The following is a 20,711-nucleotide window of genomic DNA, read 5'->3' as shown; positions in this document are numbered from 1 at the left end:
AGGCTAGGGATGCTAAAATTTTATTCTCACGAAAGCCGACCCTTGTTAATCGATCATTAACCGTTAACCGACAAGATTAGTGCGTTGCATGCAGCGGTGTTGTGGTTGTAGTGCCTAACCAGCCGTCCAGCTGCAATGATAAGCCAATGACCAAACACGTTAAATCCATAATTTATCACCAGATGCAGTGTATGAGAAAAACAGACAACAGAATCCCTAGTTCACCCGTCCTGGAGAGTTATTAGCCATGTTGCTGCGTGTATTGTCGTGGTCACATGCAACCACTTTCTCAGCAAGTCTCCACTGCATCATTTAGTTTGGCTGCAAGGTTGTCAGCTGTGTGTCAGCCCGGCGTAACGTTAGCGAGTGGTGAAGTAACGCTATAGCTGTGAATGTAGCAGTGCAGCCTGTGCACAGTTTATTGTACACTTTTGCCTTGTGCATTATTGTATCATTAATAAGCCTTTTCGTGCGACTGGGCTGCGCTCTCACTTCTAACTTTCTTCAACAGAGCAAAATGTATTTCCAACATCTCATCCCCTCTCAAAAATTAGCATATCTTTCTAGTTTGGCTTCTCACAAGTTCTCACAAGTTTCCCCAAAGATTGGTTGTCCCTGAGAGTTAATCAAGAGTGCAGTGGTAGTTCAGTGAGCATACAGTAAAAACTTAGGACTTCCGCAACAGGTTCATCTGCATGTTTCAGAAAAGCAGCCCAAAACTAATTACATGTCTTGTTGCTAATTCTCTCCTCTTTCCTCCCTGTGAGCGAGGAGGAGAATTTATGTGGGATTTTTGACCTTTAATGACTCCAGCATGCCCCTAGCTCCATACGTGATTACTGAGAGCTAGTTATCCTTGAATTTGGGGGTTAAATCTCTTTTCTCCAGTGCCCCCATGTTGTTGTGTTTTCCAGCAAAGGATTTTATCGGAGGAGCAGGATGATGGATAAGGTCTATTCCCAGGATCCCCTGCCCAGGGAACGTATCATCAGTGTCAGACTTTGATAGCAACTCAAGGTGATAGGTGTCAAGGGCTAAAGCAGCAGAGGGAGGAAGGAGGTGTGGGATCAGAGCAATAATGGTAACCTCATCATGACTGAGTCTGCCTGTGGCTCATCGTGGCCTCTCTCTGTGGCCGGACATCGCTTAGCTGTGGACTTTATACACTTTATACAAGAGGACATGTCATTTTTAATACTCCTTTGTGTCTGCTACAATTAAACCAATAATTTGACACTTTCATCAGAGTGACCTACAACCAGGAAGTTTAGTGTCTTGCCCAAGGACACTGTGACAGGGCACATGGCTGCTGATGGATGTAACACTGGCTGTAACAGACCGAACTGAACCTGGGACCTATCTAATATAGGACAGGCCTTCTGGAAACTGGACCACCTTGTTTTATAATTATACAACACCTACAGTATTTTATTGCCTCAGAATAGTTTTATGTCCTCCATGCAGATATGCCTAGTGCTCCAAAATCACAATCTGCACCCGCTAACAGTGTCGATTTTGTCAAACAAATACTATGATGAAAAATATTCGTTGACTACCTTTTTTTCCACAATGAAAACTGGACTTAAACTAAATAAAAAGTAACCATTAAAAACAAGAAGTATGTCAGAATATTTTCCTTACTGTGCTATTGTCTGTTTTTTTTCCTAACTTTTTTTTTTTTTTTTAACCTTTTCTCTCTATTATTTGGCCATATTGCTCCATTAATTCAACCAACAAGTGTATCTCAAAGGAGAGGATTAAAGCTTCTCTGCCAAGCCATCATGAGAAACGTTAGGCTAACTAACAGATTTTTTAGCTAGCTAGCTAGCAAATAATGTAACGTTTTGTTAAGGAATTCAGAGCAGTCAAAAGTTAACAGTCAGACAGTAATTAATTAATTAATTAATTTTAATTTAGGTAAGCAAGCCTTTCCATATTGGTTAAATTATATTTAATTTATGATTAAACTTGGATTTACTAAACAGAGATTAATTTGTACTTGTGCAACAGAGCTCTGCTTAATTTTAAAACTGGATTTACTCATTTAAACTAAGTTTTGCTAAACTCTGATTAGAACTAATCTTAGATTAAATTAGTCTTTGTTGGTGCAACCTAGCTAAAACTGCATGACTAAAATTTCAGTGACAAAAACTAAAATGTCTTTACTTTTTGTTGACTAAAACAAAACTAACAAACATTTAAAAAAATCACTCAAATTTGCTGAAAATGAATAAACATTTTGACAAAAAGACAAAAACAAAGTCAGAATCAGGTCAAATTTCACACCGTCCAGCATCAACACTGACTGAATGAGAAAAACACAGGCTTTAGCTAAGTGTGCTAGTTATGCCTAAGATAAAGTTTACGAGCTACAGAGGAGCAAGATCCAGATATGTAACCATAGAGAGAAGCTCGTTTTGGATAAAATTTGCATGAACATTGCAGTTTTTGGTGACTGTAATTGTTCTTCCTGTCCAACCTGACTGTGAGGAGAACCCTTCCTAATGTGATTCCAATGTAAGTGATGAAAAACATCTACTGACCTCGTTCTGTGCCAAAAGGGATAAGAAGAAAAATGAAAATTAACTATCCATCTGATGATAAAGATCGTGTTTTATGATCAAAAGCTTCAGAATGGCTACTTCATGGACTTTGTTGTTGGATTGTTGTTGGTCTCTCAGTATATCTCTTGTGTTTCTGATAGGGCTGTCAAAGTTAATGCGATAGTATTAGATAGCAACAATATTTATTTGAATACTGGCTGATAGCTAAACAGAGAAAGTTCAACTAGTGGTCTGATGCTACATATGACATCCAGAGAATAAACTAATCAGCTTTTATTTAATTTGCAATTAAGTCCCAAGATGGGCTTTTGTTGAAAACAGATGTTCAGAAAATGAACAGAGTTCAACAATGTAGTGACATGAAGGAAAAGAGACGGAGCGGGGCTAGGTCACCAATAACAACATGACTCATTACCCTTCAGAATCTGTTTCAGTTTGTCTTTCAACTGGTCCCAATAATTATCAAACTCGTATCACATTTGTGAGGAATTCCAGATGGGATAGAAACAGTTGTTTGTCCAACGGAGGGTTTGAAAAATGGCCAAAAATCCAAACACATTTTACCGTACAGTCCTGTATTTACAAATGTAATACGGGAGTGATTTTATTTAAAAAGAATTTAGAGTTTTTTCTCAACCCATAGAAAGCTGTGCACGCTATCAAAAGTGACATTAAAGAGAGGGATCTTTGGGTATATATGAGGGTTGGAGTTGGTAGAAGAGAGGGTTGGCTCGTGGTTTGGTTTTTGTTCTTGTGTATATTGTATATCCTGTCTGTTAACTCTGAGACCAGTTCACTCGGACATCTTAGCTATGCCACCGTCTACAGGGCTCCAGACCGACTTTTTACATTTGTTGCACTGGTACGCCTAACTTCTTCATTTAGTTGCACCAGCACATAATTTAGGCGCCGCAATAATACCCGATTTTCAATACCAATTCAATACCACGGTAAAAAACAACAGTAAAACAATAAATCCCATGTACTCCAACATCCACTCCTTTATTACTGTTTGAATACTATTTTTTGTTTGGAAGTTAAACAGGCCGTAATTCTCTTTATATTGCTGTGAAAACATCTCCTTCAAACAACTGCATTTTTTCAAGTTTCTCGCCCAAAACTACATTTTATAAGATTACATTTGAACACGTCATTATGCCCAATACTCATCTTTACTGAATAGAGCCTGAAAGCATCATAATGTAATCAATCACACCTCCTGTTAACTAGCTCTCGTCCTGCCGATTTCAACATTTGTTGTTCACAATGTAACATCATCAGGGAGAAAATATGTGGGTCCCCTCGACGCATCGATAGTTAAACAGTCTACCTACGGAACCGTCCACATGTTGGTATGAGGTCCGCTGGTGATGTTGGGTCTGGGCCGTTCAGTGCCGTGAACAGGTGTAACGGGCATCGCAGAGTTTTTCTTGATGAAAAAAGCACTCGATAGTTCTCTTCATGTTGAATTACCGGTATGTTTTCGGTGGTGATGTTTCCCGAGGAAGAGTACAGGGTACGGTTTCACACATACACACATAGACAGACCTGCTAAATGTCAGGCGCACCAATGGGCCCAATGAAAATATTTAGTCGCACTCGACAGATTTTTGGTCGCACTCTGGAGCCCTGGTTTATTTTTCACAATACTGGTGTAAAATCAATAAATAGATTTTAGAAGAAGAAGAGAAGAAAAAACATTAAAGGCAGAAAATCACTGATATTGTCGTTTTTTCAGTTTGATGTCTTGGACACATTTCAGCCTTTTTAATCTAAACAGAATTATAGACGTTTCAGGGTTTCAGCTGACAAAAGCAGTATTCAAATGCATTGTCTTGTATTGTGATTCAGAGGGGATATGCTACTTCTGTAAGAGATTTGCAGAAATCACTGTCCATTGTGATGCAGGCTTGTTTCTATCAATCTTTATCAGGCTTACAGCTCCCATAAATACTGCTAGCCTTAAATAGCAATTTGCCAGTTTGATCAGTTAAGAGCTTTTGACAGCAGTGTCATTGAGCAACTTTTCCGAGATGCGGCGGGGATCACTCCGTTGCCCTCATTGATACTGTACTCTGTTGGTGGGATTAGCTTCAAATCCTCTCCCTCTCTAAAATCCTCTGTAGGGAGCTCAGTCACTGAACCTGCTGTAACGGAGCCCTCTTCTATTTTTATTCCTTTTGCTCTTAGTCAGCCTTGGTGCGAAACATCAAAGCACATTTGTAGTTCAGCAAAAGGAAAACCAAACCTCTCATTTATAACTGGTTCACAGCTGAATTAATTATTCATTGAGATTACCATTCACCAACACAAACAACAGGAAGATAGGATGAGACACACAAACGCAAATTCTCTGAGTGCCTCAGAAAAGTGAAGGGCAGATAATGAGAGCGGTTGCTGTGTTTTCGGTCCGCTTAAAAGCTCTCACCTTCCAAAAAAATTGCCCGAAAGAGCACAATGTGGAGGTTTACTGCACAGTCCAACTCCAAGGTGTTTTTAAGCAGATTAGTATGTGTTTTGAAGCAGATAAGCATGCAGATTACCAGACTTTCTCTACTGTGGAGTTAACAGTTCAAGCCTGTAGTGTCTCTCACGTGTAATTGGGCTTCAGGCAAAACAAAACATCATACATAATCGCAATTAGTATAGTACAGATATTCAAAGCACATTTAAATTAAACAATGCAAAGTGCTACAGATGGACTTAATGATGTAGTCTATGGGGGATATTTAAACAGGATCAAAGCACATAATATGGATGAGTCATCCAGGTCATGAATGAGGCATGGCCACGAGTGTTTGTCAGTCAGAGACGATGAAAATCCATTTTTTTTACACAATGACGGTTAAATATTACCTTGACTTTTGCCTGAACGAGCAATTTAATTAAGCTCTGGCATGCGTGTGTTTTCACGTGTCGACTTATAGCAGACTTCCATCAGGCTGGATACGGCACCCGCTACTTCTGACTTGGCATGACACCAGCTATGTTTCTATGCAACAGATTTGGCATGAGAGCATGTCGTCTGCAACACTTTGTTCAGGTGTGAATGCATTTTCTAGCTTGTCTCTCTTGCAACATTTAAAACTGATGCATTGAACAGAGGTGCTGAAAAGGAAAAGAAAGTGCATTAAATGCATCTCAAATGTTTATTGAAAAGGAAGTGGGATCACTAACATTGGTGACTAAGTTAACACTTATTATAGCTGTTTGACATTAAATGCCTTCCGGTGCTTTGCGGATGGAGGGTGACGATGTCCTGGATCTGAAACTGACTCGTGGAAAACCTGAATTGAACCCAGCATGTATAAATTAACTTTCAAAAAGAAAAACCTGATCTGAAAGCGAGCGGCGCACAGTCAAACCCGATCTGAATAGACACAAGGATAAGTAATTAAAACGGATCCAAAATGCTGTTGAACTGAAGAGACCGTAGAGAACAAAAGCACTGGCAGCAGCGTAACTAGGGTGACCAGATCCCAACAAAACAAATGTGGGACAAAGAGTATGTTTTTGTGGGACAATGAGGGACACGTTACCAACTCCTGAGAATCACCTTCCACCTGCTTCACCCACCCAGTTTTTGTTGTAGCTGCATTTCTTTTTCTTTGTGGTAGTTTCCACCATATTCCGTTTAAATCTGAAAAATAATCTGAATGTGACTTTGTGGTGACCTGCAATTTTCCCACACGCAAAGACAGTGACAGGTTAATCTGCAATTTACCCACAGTGGACTTTTAAAAACTGGAGCCAATGGAAATGTGGGGCATTGTCTCAATATGTGGGATGTGAGACAAGGGATAAAAATGCTGTGCAGTCCCTCATAAAGTGGGACACCTGGTCACCCTAAGTGTGATGTACCACCAGTTTAAGAGCAGCCACAATAGTAGTAAGAGTGCAACAAAAAGTAGTCATAACCAAACTTTCAAACCTCCACCCTGTAGCAGTAGTGTGTTTTAGGGGGAATATGGTACAAGTTGGAATAAATGTTTTTAAACGAGGTATTACAAGTCCATCCTTGTTCAAACATGGAGGCTCTTTTAACAGCAGCGTTCTACTGGAGGTGGTTGCTGGCTACTCTGCGCAGCTATATTTAAAGTGGTGAAATTACTGTAGTTCAGTATTTCTGTTTACATACCTCTCTTTCACCTACTCATGATATTATTCCAGTGAGTGCCAACAATTCATTTTCCCTCTGTGTCTCTCACACACACTCCTTATTCAGAAGCTTCCTAAATGAATGGAAAACGTTGCATGCCAAGTCAAACAGTCACGTCAATCTCCTTATAATTCAGACAAAAGGAATTTCATTAGGTGCGTTTCCGTCTACCTGTTTTGATGCACAGTTTCAATCATAAAAAATGTTTTATGCTAAGCTGAGGTGGAAAAGTTGGTGTATTAATAAAAGCAATGGTGCAAAAGTGCAATGGAAACAGATTTAGTGAATAAATGATGATGTACATGAAGCATTTAAACTTGATGTCCACTTGAAGCTTCTACTCCACTAAAGAGACAAAAAATAGCTGCAGATTAAAATAGTCTCATTGCTCCACACAGATCTGATATAACCTTCCTCACATTAATACATGAAACAAACAGATATGTCATATTTACATACAGTTATCTACTTTGTTTTTCATCGTTTGAGGTCCGACTGGCGCACTTTTAATTACGTCATCTGGTTGCGCCCTTTTCTTCTGCGGTGGTATAATGGTTTTCCAACTGGAGAATTGCCGCCAACCACTGTTTATCTCGATGAACCAATAATCGCATAATGCTAGTGGATGGAAACGAGCATTCATTTGCATTTTGTTTGGCAGATTTTCTTGATATTCAATTAAAATTTGCACTACATTTGGATGGAAACCCACCTCTTGTGAGACATCATAAAGAATTCAATAGCATACTGTATATGTAAAACACAGCAAATGAACATTACAATTATACAGTATAGGAACACTTCTGTTGAGCTGTGAACCACATTTACAAGTTTAACACACTTCCCCACCACCACTGCAGTTATCATCACATAGAATGATTTGCATATTAAATGCAAACAAGTAAGACAGAAAACTTAAGGATATAGATGAAACTTGCGTCCTCTCTCACGTCATATCTGCACCGCAGTGCAGCGCCCCCTGCAGGGCACAGTGGTATCACTGTCAGGCCCCATAGAGGCGAGCGAAGATTAAGAGTACAGAGGATCAGCACACTGTGGAGGTTCCCCTCTACTGTAGTCCATCCATCTGCCAACGCAACCACATGCCTGATGCCTCATATATATCTGTTTAGAGGGGGGTAGAAGGGTTGGATCTCCCCAAACTTTGTGATGACTTTATGTATGGTTGGATTTTATGTTTAAACCTGCTAATGCAAGATGAAGCCACCATTAAGAATTCACAGTTTTTCTGAAGATTAACACTAGGACCGCCAATTTTTTGTATGAAATGTTTCCCTCCTGCCCTGACTTTTCCTAAATACCTAATCTGCACATGCTTGTATTGTCATATTGATAGAATAACATTTAGAAAACCAAAGAGATGGGTTTTTGGTGTTATTTTTCATGACAAAAGCCCCCTTTAGTCGCCAGGAGTAACGCCGTTTAACGTTGGTCCTCTCCTCCGACTCTTCTCCTGCAGTTGAATTGATCCATTTGCATAATGGCCTTATAAGTGCTTTGAGACAATGAATGGGACATAGAAACTAATTTGCTCGCCAGTATTCACTCACATCCACTTATAATCATGTATAATCACACTGAGGTATGTAGGCCCAAGGTATTAATCATGTGTGTGTAAAATATCAGAAATGAAAGTGAAAAATAATCACACTTATTTCTAACTATAAAAGTTGTGTGCGCTGTAAGCATATATAATTAGGACTTTACCGAGTAGTTTGAGGCTTCGTTCATGATGTTGAGATTAGTTTTATAATTATTAATAACTTACAGAAACATTGCGTGCAGTCCACCTTCTCTCTCTTTGTCTCTCTCTCTCTCACAGCGAGCAACGTGGTGCTTCGTTCATCTCTGCAATTGTCATAAAAGTCAAAATGCATATAAAATATATAGATGTAATCATTTCCAAAATTCACATCATGTTTTTAATCTAATGAAATATTCTGCTTCAATCTATATTTGTTGGCATTTAGCCTTTCAAAAACAACATTTTGTTCCATATGCTATGGTACTTTTGCTTTGCCATGGACTATTACTGCATCGGGTGGCAGCGTGAAAATAGTTTTTCTAAAAAAAGATATATGAAAATAGCACATTTTACACTACTAAGAGTATATCAGTTCAGATGATGTCATTGCTGCACTACGGAAACACAGCGGCACAGCCTGAGTCGTCACAGTGCGTCAAAGAGATGGCGACTGATGAGGCGTTATTGGCCCATCAGCATGAACAAAAGGATTCAGATGCTCTTTGGCGTGGGATTTGGAGAAAATAGTACCCCTAAAGATCCTGGCGGCTCTGGTGTTAAAATGTTACAAGATCTTTGCAGCAGTCATTGATTTATTTTGGCCACATGGGGGCAGCAGAACAACCTGAAGATACAACATTGCTATATTATCATCTTTTATAAAGTATATAATGAAGTTGATATGGATAATGTGTTAGCTAACAGCTGCTTTTTGTTTTTACACATGCAGCAACAGTAGCATTCGTTTGGTGTCATATTTCTGGTAGGGCTGCCCATTTTAGATTGATTAAGATTTCTTTAGTCAATTAGTTTAGTTAGCTTTTTTTCATGCACATCTCTGGTAAACAAGATTTACAGAAAGGTGGTGCTTTTGTGTGATTCTTTGTGGAGAAACTCAGTTTGACAGATCTGTTGATTAAATCAACTAATCGATGAGTCGACAAAATCGTACGAGTGTTAGTCGACTAAGAATTTCTGGCCAACCAAACAATATAAGTCCAATATTCACTCTTCTTTAAGCTCCGTTTTGCTCCTCAACAACATCCACCACATCATTAAAATCCAGGGCTCTGACCTGCTCTTATTTAACTGACACCGTGGTGCTTTCTACCTTGGATAAAAGCACTCACAATTTCCCCACTGGCCTCACACAATGCGTGGATTAGAAAAAGAGAAAGGGTTAAGCGTAATTACTGGAACTTGCCGGCTGAATCAATCTTCAGGGGCAGGAGTTTCTCAGCAGGAGGTCTCTCTATTGCCCGTGTGTTTTAACTGTGTTTTTGTGTAAACCAGCTGAAAGCCCTGCACAAGCACATGGCACCGGCCCAGTCGGCGTAGTGCAACATACCCGTTTGCAAAGAGGTATAACACTCGCCTGCTTCCAGCTTGGAGAAAGCCTCCTGCTGCCGCTGAGAACGAGATAAACATGTTGTGGTTATTATGCTGCCTCTTGGCAACCTGCTGGCCACATTACACAGCACTACATACCTGCACGCACAGGCCGCAGACATGCCCAGATGTTGGGCATTCAAAGGAGTGCGAGGGAGGGAAACACACACACGCCTTCTGTTTTCAAATATGGCTGAGCAGGTGTTTCTGTGCTGCCCAAAGACGTCAAATGCACCTCGACCCTGCTGGAGTTTGCATCTTATCAGCTGTTGGCGCAATAATTTGTCTGCCTGACAAGACAGGCGTCTAATGTGAGGACTGGGCCGCATCCATCTCTGGCTCACTGTGTCCTCCGCTGTCTGTCCGTCTCACTCTGTCCCGGCTTTGATCATGTTCGGCTTTGGAGTGAGTCAGACGTGCACGCGCACACGCACCGACTCACAACCCACACAGATCCCTGCACACACACACTGACACATGTATGAAGCTTAGAGTCTTAATGCTGCTTCGTGTCAGTGCTCTGCCTCCTAACATGTATCTTTCCACACTTGTCACCTGAATCCAGGTGGGCAGGGATGTACGTGTATACCACGCTGTAACAAATGTCAACTTTTTTCAAATCCTCTAATCCCCCGACCATATGTGTCATGTACCGTGTTACTAATCACAGCCCCAAGTCTGAAAATATGTAACACTGTCAACAGGACACATTTCTATATGTGTATTTGACTTAAAGCCAATAATTTATTCTTAGTTCAGTTTGCAAAACGTCTCTGTGTGGTCTAAGTTAATATATGGGATACTGTCTGCTTTTTGACATTATCACAAAAGCTCATATGAACCGTGTTAGCAGCCTCAGAGGAGGTGGAGGTCACTGCATTCCTGGCCATAAAAGTCCCCAAAGCCCAGATGTGGGGCTCCAAAGTTTCAATTAAAAGAAAGAATCACATTCATTTTCAGACCAAAGTAAACCTAATAAACTCTATTATTCATTTATAAAAATTCATTAACAATTCATTTTTTAAAATCTGTGGTCCAATACAAGCACAAGTACAAATTCATGCATTAATTTATTTCCTTTTTGATTTTTTTTTTTCTGCATCTACTGAACAAACACTGATCTTGTAAATAAGTGGAAGCTGAATCTGAAGGTAAAGTTTTAGGTATTCTTAAAACGCTTGGCTCACAACATGTCTACACATTTATGATGATATTGTGTATATTAGGCATCTAGTAGAGCTGGGCAATATATCGATATTTTATCATTATGATATGAGACTAGATACCGTCTTAGATTTTGGATGTCGTAATATGGCATTAAGTGTTGTCTTTTCCTGGTTTTAAAGGCTGTATTACAGTACAGTGATGTAGTTTGTCTCACCAGTGCAGTTACTTAGGCTACAGGCCCAAATCAGATGTTTTTTGCGCATACGTGACTCAGATCTGTTTTATTTTCATAACAGCACAAATCACATGGAATCTTATCTTTTCAATTCTGATTTGGGCCACTTTCTTATGTGGTCCTAAATCAGTAACGGTCTTATTTTTTGCAATGCGTCCTCAGTCTGAACAGTCATATCAGAATTCATGCGGCTTCCACGTCCCTCGATCGTCACAATTCTGCGCTGTGAAGCCATTTACATCACAATCCCTGGCTCCAACTCTGAATCCACACACACACACACCTCCGTACAGAAGAAGCTGCCATTGCTGCACAAAAAGCTATAATTAAAAATTTGGCTCTCTTTCTCCTCATCCTCGTCCTCATTATCATCTGCTCACAAAGTCGCTGGCTTCCGCTGCACATGTACTTGAAACCATGAACGCTGACTTCAGTGGCCTCCCTGTTTACTTCCGTCCGACAGCTTGCTGCGTGTGACGTCTTTGTTATTGTATTTTGTGCAGGCGGGTCAGTTCAGGACCGTGACCAGTTCACACTGGAATCTGATATTGGCCACACAATTAAAAGATAATGTGAACAGCCAAACAAAAAAAATCAGATCTGAGCAATAAATTGAAGAATTGAGCACTAAGGCTTGCAGTGTGAACGGAGCCTTAAACACCTTTACTAGGAGAAAGTTAGGACTTTTAAACTTGACTATGTTTGTCTGACCAGTTCAGATGCAGTTTTACATTCAACGTGTCCTTGGTCATAAAAATATTGCTGTTCACTGGTAAAAATCTTTTTTTCTTGATAATATCAGTGTTTCAGGTGCTCTGAAAAACTTGTTTCAGATTGATGAGACAATGATTTAGTTTTTTTTTAGCCTTTAGAGGAGCCTGTAATCCTTCAACTGACCTCAAAGCATGAATATCACAAAAAATATAAATGATACATGTACTACATGTCAATGCATCATCACTTAGCTAGTTAAATCCCCTGAAAACTTCAAGTTTCAAGTCCCGAGTATTTCCCTGTAACCTGTAAATAACAATGACTAAATAAGCAACCATCAATATTAAAGTTTGGAAGAAATATCCATAGGTTTTTATTTATTTATTTATTTATTCAAGAACTCGGCTAATCTGCTTCATCTGGACCATGTGGGTGTAATTTGATCATATTTAATGGATGGTGGTCTGACAACATAATCTAATAATAACCTACCAACTGTCATTACATTTTGATTTAGACGTCTCCTTTTTCCAAGTGAGTCCTGGTCCACTTTATTCCAGTTAGAAGAGCCCAGACAAAACAGCAGGGAAGAAATCTCTCAACTGAAAAAAACAGTTTTAACTTTAGCAGATAATTGTGTTCATGCAGAACCACGTCGCTCATAGTAAAAAGCTGAATGAGAAAATAGGTTTTCAGAGATTTTAAGTAAAGGAATACTTCCTCCAAAAACCCACAAAGAACTGCAATATCAAACTGAAACCATTTTCATAAATTGAAATAGGCCTCTTTTTTTCTACCCCCCAAACGGACATGTAGAATTATGGAAATAACTCGCCCGTTTCAAGTGTCTCCCTATTAAAGACGGTCGTTTTCAGCAGTTAGACTTTTCTGTAAAGGAGACGTCCTCCACCATAAAAAAGTGGCCATGCAAACCCACTGGGAAGTTCTCCTTCCGTGCATCAGTGGAGCAGGAAAAATCCCCTTGAAAAGGCTTCTTGGCAGCAGGTGACGGGCTGCTGTGGCGAAACAGGAGCGAGAGATTGGCTCTGTGTGAAGTGGTTTAAGGCTGGCTCGCTCCTTGTATCTAAAAGGAGGCGTCTTCCATTCTAATGAGATGCAGCCCGCGGTGAGACGATGTTCAGAGTGTGACAGCTGCCTGGGAGACCATGACTCACTTAAAAAAAATAAAAAATAAAAAGCCGGTAACTGCTCTTCTTGTACTATAACATTGCACTTTAAGGCATAAATAAACCACTGTAAAGGCTGGGTAGTCCTTATCTATATTTTGGGGCCCTGAGAGAAGGTTCTTTCTTACATTACACAACTTTTTCAATGACTGCCATGATAATACTGCTCAGGATTATAGTTCACATATGTGGCATTGATCAAAGAGAACACTTGGACACATCTGTTGCAAAAATGGTCGATAATTATAATCAAACAGGATGCTGAAGGTTATTAGAGTTCTCAAAACTGCAAGTACTTTTAGTCTTGAGGATTATTTTCTTAATTAGGATTTAAAAAAAACGTATTTCCTTCCTGCCAAGTAAAATACACTGAAAAAATCCTTGTAATCATTTTGGGTGTTGGTTATGGAAATCATTATTGATGTAAATTACTGGTTGTGTTGGACTTTGAAAACCCATATTTGTGTAACCCAAATTTACTGTATTTATGTTGATTTGTTTTCCATCTGTCATCCATTAGAGCTGCAGGATCTGCCGAGCAAGAGTGCAGGTGCAGATGGAAAAAAGAAACAAATGTAAAATGTTGGACTTTAAATTCTCCTTGTGATTTAAACATAGCATTTGTTTGAAATCACTCCAATTTTTTTGAGGTAAATAAACTCCCCAGTACGAACACTCCTAATAGTCCTTAATCATTAGATTCTAAAAGTTGTAAAATGCACTAATAGCCAAATCCAGAGTTTTTTCCCTTCCTCAATCCATGTGAATGAGACCCAGACCGAGGCTGGAGCGCCAAGCCGTGACGACGGCGTGACGTTGGGACCCCGCGACCGAGTCATGTGACTGAGCGGACGCTACTGCGCATGTTCCATGTGCCAAAGATCCGTGTACTTTTCCAGGCGGAAGTCGAGCCATTTAGGCTTCATGCGCCACTGAACAACTTTCATAGGAATGAACGGGGCCCCGCCTCCAACGCTGTATCCAGTTCTCTTAGTACATCAATGGTGGAGAAGCGTCGTCCATCTTTAAATACGGTCTACGGGCCAAACTTATATGGAACTATTGAATAAAGCTTGTCAAATAAATCAAAGACCGCCTGACAAAGGATTTGAAAATCGCAGGTCTAAATCAAAAATAAATTATACGCGTAGCCGCAGGAGGATAAATCAAGCATAACAATCCCTCTACAATGCATCTCATTTTACAGACGGTAAAATTAAAGTCGTGAGACCCAACACCTGTCAGTGATGACAATGATGATGATTAATAATTATCCAAAACTCTCACAAAACCGCTCACTGTAGAGTAAACTACTGAGTGCATATTATCCGGGGAATAGTGAATGCATAATCACTTTTGGGGCCTATTCAATTTAGTTCTATTGTATTTAAAATACGGAAGGTTTGAGTGTTGTGCCTGGAACATGATGCTGTTTATCGGCTGACTGTGTGGCTGTCAGAGTGACATGAGACGCTGTCACAGTGTTAAGACTCCAGCTAGACGCTTACTGCATTAAAAATGAAACGAGCCGATGTTTGACAGAGGGATCTCTGTGCGAATATCAAAGTGTGTGTGTGTGTGCGTCCTAGTTGTTCGTGTGTGTGTGCGCGTGCGTGCTCGACTGTGAGGCCGTCATGTGGTAAACAAAAAGCACATCATTAGCACACCAATCACTACAGTGTTTCTCTCGGTGCTCTTCTAGCGTGATTGTGAGCCGTTGCTCCACACTGGAAGCTGTTATGAGCTGTGACAAATTGTCAAGTTAAAAGCCAGACAGGCGGCGTGGGTGTGGACACTTGGCACTAAACAACTATATTTTATCTTTCTGAACGGGACGTACCTGACAACAGCTATTTAGATTTGGCTGTCGGAGCTCTCTGTCTGCATTATGTGATACAACTGTGCTTGCAGATTGTGCAAGGCAGGGGTCTGTTCTAATCAGTCTGCCGGTAATGGATATCTTCACTAAATAATAATCTCAGAAGTTGCCTGTCTTTAACTTAAATCATTTAACTGTAGGTTCAGGGAAAGTTTATTATAATATATTCTCGATAAACTTGATTTCTGGCTTTTGGGTTACAAAACAAAACCGGCAAAACAATACAATGTCATCCGGCAAGGCGGCAATCGCATACATCTCATTCCTAGTGCACATTCCTGATATATAACCCTGTAATGAGAACACTGTATTTCTACTGTTTACCTTGTGAAAGCTGCATCTGTGATTTCTAGAGTTGTAAAATCGTGTCTGAGTATTACAAACTGTTCACAATCGCAAATTAATGGAACATTTTTTATCACAATGTACCTTAAAGGGAGATTTGTCAACTATTTAATACTCTTATCAACATGGGAGTGGGCAAATATGCTGCTTTATGCAAATGTATATATATATATATTTATGATTGGAAATCAATTAACAACACAAAACAATGACAAATATTGTCCAGAAACCCTCACAGGTACTGCATCTAGCATAAAATATATGCTCAACTCATAACATGGCAAACTGGCAACAACAGCTGTCAGTGTGTCAGTGTGCTGACTTGACTATGACTTGCCCCAAACTGCATGTGATTATCATAAAGTGGGCATGTCTGTAAAGGGGAGACTCGTGGGTACCCATAGAACCCATTTACATTCACATATCTTAAGGTCAGAGGTCAAGGGACCTGAGTTTTTCCTCACCAAAATTTAGCGTAAGTTTGGAGCGTTATTTAACCTCCTTTGTGACAAGCTAGTATGACCTGGTTGGTACCAATGGATTATTTAGGTTTTCTAGTTTCATATGATATCAGTATCTTCACCAGCTTTAAAACTCAGCCCGCTACAACCTAAAAAAGTATTTGCATAAAGTTGACGCGCCTGGCGCATGAAACTTGGACCAAGTGTTCAAGTGGTTAAAGGGACTATTTGTAACTTTCAGAAATGCTTCTTAACAGCGACACCTGTGGCCGTGAAATCAACGAAAGTCAGCGTCGAGCTCGCGCTTGCTCGCTCTAAATATACCTGAACGAGCATCGCTCAAAACAGTGAGGCGACACACGTCAGCTAAAACCACAATATCACTCTATATTTCAGCTGCTTGGCAGTAATGTTAGCTGACCAGACGAAGGTCTCTCCATGAACATGATTTAGATCTGATCTCAGTGTTGGCTTTTACTGCCTCAGCGCAGGCTGATGCAGCGGGGCTCTGCAGCGTGTCTCCCTGCTCTCTCCGCCCGCAGCCGGAGAGAGCAGGGAGACACCGGCACCCGGTCGGTAACGAGACGATAATGTTACTAGCTGAGGAGCTCCGTCACTTCACAAGACACGGGAAAGCTCTGTTGGTCTGGAGGAGCTGCAGCATTTATTTCTGCACAAACGTCCACTGTACATTCACTAGATATTCTCAGAGCTAAACTAACTCTTCTGCAGTGTGGAGTGAGCGCGCGTTCACGTCTAGAGGTGGAGCGAGCTGAGAACGCGCGCTCTGTCTGAGTGAAGGCAAGCAGGCAGAGGAGGAGAGGCAGCGGCCACACGCGAACATGGATATGCGAGCGCGCATGTGTGGCGACCCGCTACATTTATACGCTTAAAAAGTTACAAATAGTCCCTTTAAATGTTTTCAAAAGTAGATTTTGGTGGATTGTATAGACGGAATAACAAAAAGTTTATGAGCAGGCCGCCATGTTGTTTCTAGCGAGCAATCAGGTGCATTCCACGATAGGATGTGTCACCAGTGGGAAGCGGACACTTTTTCATCAAGCAGAGTCCCCTAGCGTCCTCGCCGGATCTGGTGGACATGTAGCACATGTTGCACAATGCAAAAGCAAACAAGGAAGCAAGAAAACTTTCTTGCCTTGTGTGCTGGGTGAGCAATTTTCATTGAAATGAATGTGTGCCATCTCGGACTCCAGTGTCTCATTATGAAAAAAACGCAGCCTGCTCATTCATTTCAAACTGCGAATGTTGTTCTGAATGGAGCCTTATTAAGCACATGTAACATCAGCCGCCATCCCGCTCATGCTGAAGTGACAAAACGTTTGTCCTCCTGCCAGACCAGCAGATGAACCGGGAGCATTCAGGATATAACAAGCTAAACTCCACTCCGAAGCTAACCTGCCGTCCCCTTTATGGAGAGTCTGATCCATTCAGCACTGCGCCCTAAAAGTTAAGGACATGACACTACAAAGAGAAGAGGGACTAATCCAATAACCTCAGCTGAACTTTCTCATCTTCAGGCTGTTGGAAGCCACGGTGCACTCACTATCAGCTACTGAACAGGGACTTGTGGTTTTTTTTTGCCACGAAATTGGCTGAGGCAGAGTGGGTAAGTGGGAAATTGTATTGTATGAAAGGGGGTGTTGTGATTGTGTTTGTGTGTGTACATGCACAAGTGTGTGCGGTTTTGTGGTTATCTGTGCTTGTTTGTTTGGCTGCACCGTCGCGTATGAGTGTGTATCTGCGTGCGCGTGCTTGCGGCTGAGGCATGATGAGAAAGTGTGAAATTGTTAGTACAGTATGAATCACACACTGACTGTGTATGCGAGAGTCTGCATCATGGTTGTCTGTCGGTGTGTGACTGTGTGATTATGTGAGCTTATCTGCAAGTAAAACCTTTTAGACGACCACCTCTTAGTCTTCACTCACATGTGACCGTGTGTTTTTGTGCTGCATGTGTGCGTCGGTGAATTTATCCCCCCTATGTAGCTTCCTGCTTTGATTTGTGTGATGCTCGATGCTCTTCTGATAACAAACTACAGCCTCTCAGAAAGCCGAGCCTGCAGCTGCTCCGTCTCTCACCCCGTCCTCCATCTTCCACCCTTCTTCCCTTTCGCACTCACCAGCTTTTATGGAGGCAATAAATAACCTCACACTGTCGCCATGTTTAACTTGGTTTTAGAGGCCAGTGGAGCACGCTGCGGCTGGCAACATCACACTTTACAAAACAGGGGTTCATCAGGGGGTCATCAAAGATCCACAGAGTGCTGAAGAGCCCCCAAAAGGACCATTTCAACATTTTGAGGTGTAAGATGAGAAGATTGACACAAACTTGCATCCAGTCCATTACCTGACCCGCCAGATGGTTTGTTACACAGAACCATCTCAGAAGCCGCCACTGGAAACTGTTTGGAAAAAGGCAGGCGCTTTCAAAAAATACTTGGCAGGTGATTGGATGAAGCATCTGTCAGTCAAACTGCTGAAATCAGTCCAGATAAAAAGCGGAAACTTTTCCATCCGTTCTTTGCTCTTCTTTCAATGAAGAAATACTCTCCAGCTCTGATAGAACTGCTATTGTTATATCTATGCCAACCTCTTCAGGAGCCGCCATCGTTGTTTAGAACGAACAGTCGCCTCCGCGTTGTCTAACACACACACCTAAGCCACGCACGTAGTTGCAGTAGCTCCTCCCAGGATGTTGATTGGTCCGTGCTCTGGCTTGTCGGACACAAACGCATTACTTGAGGCCTGACAAGATAGATTTTTGCATGATCTCGTGAAATTGCGAGTGCACGGTGTTGCACGGCAGGAATGTGTTTAGCCTATAGATTTGTTTTAAAGGCTGGAAGAGGAGAAACTGCCAGCCTAGCTTTTCTAAAAAAAAAAAAAAATTCAACTTCTAAAACTTCTTATTTATACATTTTATGTTAAGAAATTGACCTTTAAATGTTGCACTGTTGTTTTAGTAGCAATTAGCATGATGACTAAAAACAGAGAAACTGGTCCTGACTGGTCTGGTTGGAGACAATAAACAAGAACTTCTTAGGCTGAATTAAGAAAGAAGGCAACCATCTTTTTACATAGCTAGCTAGCTAATTAATTAGCTACATCCATGATGAATGGCTTCAATGGTGACAAATGTGATTGAGATTGAAAAACAAAACAAAACATAAACCCTCCCAAACAGAAATGGGCTTAACTTGAACACGACGTAAGGCTGAATGAATTAAGTGAAATGCATTGGCAATGCAGTCTAATAATCAGGCTAGGTAACTGTTACTTTGCTTATGGCATTGTGAAAAACTTGGTAACCCCAGCTCCATTTGATAAGTTGTGTTGCAACTAGCAATTATTTTCCATATCGATTAATCTGTCATTATTTTTCTGATTAATTCATCAATCATTTGGTCTAAGAAAATAGTGAAAAATTGCCCTCATTTTCCTACCGAAGACATCTTCAAAATATCTTCTGGGGCGCAATTACAGTTTACAATTATATAAACAAGACAAAAGCAGCCAATCTTGGCATTTGAGACTCTGGAACCCAGCCATTGTTTGGCATTTCTGCTTGATAAATTACTTAATTAAGTCATCGAAATACTTTTGAATTAATTTTCAGTCAACGATCAACTGATCAATTTAGTAGTAATTTTGAGGTGGGCCAAATTCATCCTTTTAGAGATATTCTCATTGGTTTTTGGCTATGGCACCAAAAAGGATATTTTCCAGATGTGAGTTTGAAAATCTTTTGGAGTGTCCAAACCTGACAAAAATATGTGCTTCTTCAGATCCCTCCACATGTTGGAGGTTTGAAATGGTCCCTTTGGATTTCATGAAACATTAATGAATTCTTTTAAGGAAGTTTCTGAAGTTCCCATGTGGTTGCCCTCTAAAGAACCCTTAAAGGTTCCTCAAAGACCTTTAACTTGTAAGAGACTAGATTAAGCCAGGCTAAAACAAACTAAAAGAGTGTTTCTGAGAGGGACAGGTTCTTATGGAGTCAGCACGGCTAAGTGGATGAAAAGGGATTCAGAGGGATCAGAGGCGACTTTCATTAATTGTGATCTATGTGTGTTTTAGCAAGGATTAACAAGGCAGATGTAGGAAGCAGCATTTACCTGTGAGGCCGTTTTAAAGCCCTCATGGATCTGAAAGGCAAATAGAGTTAACCACACTGAAGGACCACAGCGGAAGGCTGGAGAGAGAGGAGAAACAAGCCTTTCCAGTACTTAATACTTGTCACAGTATAGGAAAGCACAGTGCTACAGTATCGCCAGACGACATAAGTAGCTAGCCGCCCGACCAGCGGGCTGGTAGCCAACGGCAGCGCTGTAAAGACAAATTCAGCGCGTATAAATCTTTGGATGCCTATAGTTAACTATCCTTCAGTAAAGTCAGTCAAAAAGAGAGTCGTACAATATCGTACAATAAGTGTTTCAGAGATGGAGAGAAAGGGTTGATAATAGTTAGCCTTCAGCTAACCGCAGCCAACGGCTCACGGCTGCGGTTAGCTGAAGGCTAACTATTAGCTACATTCACTCTCCATCTCTGAAACGTTTCACCGATATTGGTAGCTCGCTAGAGCCTTGAATCACAGTTTGTCATCTCAAATGTGTGTGATATCTGGATTCTGGCACCCAACAACACAGCAAGATGATTTTGATGTGTAGCTTTAGCCCACTGCTAGTGTTAGCCTCCAGTCTTTCTTTTGTTTTGCCTCCAGCTAACACTGCAACGTAATCAGGACATCTGCACAAAAAGGGTCTATAGGTCAACTGTACATGAGAGTTTTTGACCCTTTGGACAGAAGCCAGATGAATGGGATATT

At 40.8% G+C, this 20,711-nt stretch overlaps 3 protein-coding genes across 4 annotated transcripts in view; 2 read left to right on the top strand and 1 right to left on the bottom strand.

Moving 5' to 3' along the window:
• The window catches only part of sfxn5a (sideroflexin 5a), a 152,454-nt gene extending 132,296 nt beyond the window's left edge, over window positions 1-20,158 (top strand). The window contains exon 15 of the transcript XR_012597281.1: window positions 20,144-20,158. The gene's annotated coding sequence lies outside the window, so the exon portion shown is untranslated. The remainder of the gene's footprint in view (window positions 1-20,143) is intronic.
• gfra4a (GDNF family receptor alpha 4a) overlaps window positions 1-20,711 on the top strand; it is a 314,196-nt gene that overhangs the window by 19,825 nt on the left and 273,660 nt on the right. The window lies entirely within an intron of this gene.
• loxl3b (lysyl oxidase-like 3b) overlaps window positions 1-20,711 on the bottom strand; it is a 372,166-nt gene that overhangs the window by 278,084 nt on the left and 73,371 nt on the right. The window lies entirely within an intron of this gene.

This window comes from Sebastes fasciatus, chromosome 15 (genome assembly GCF_043250625.1).
Source record: "Sebastes fasciatus isolate fSebFas1 chromosome 15, fSebFas1.pri, whole genome shotgun sequence".
In the NCBI taxonomy this organism is placed as follows: domain Eukaryota; kingdom Metazoa; phylum Chordata; class Actinopteri; order Perciformes; family Sebastidae; genus Sebastes; species Sebastes fasciatus.
This window is presented reverse-complemented; position numbering and strand designations above follow the sequence as displayed.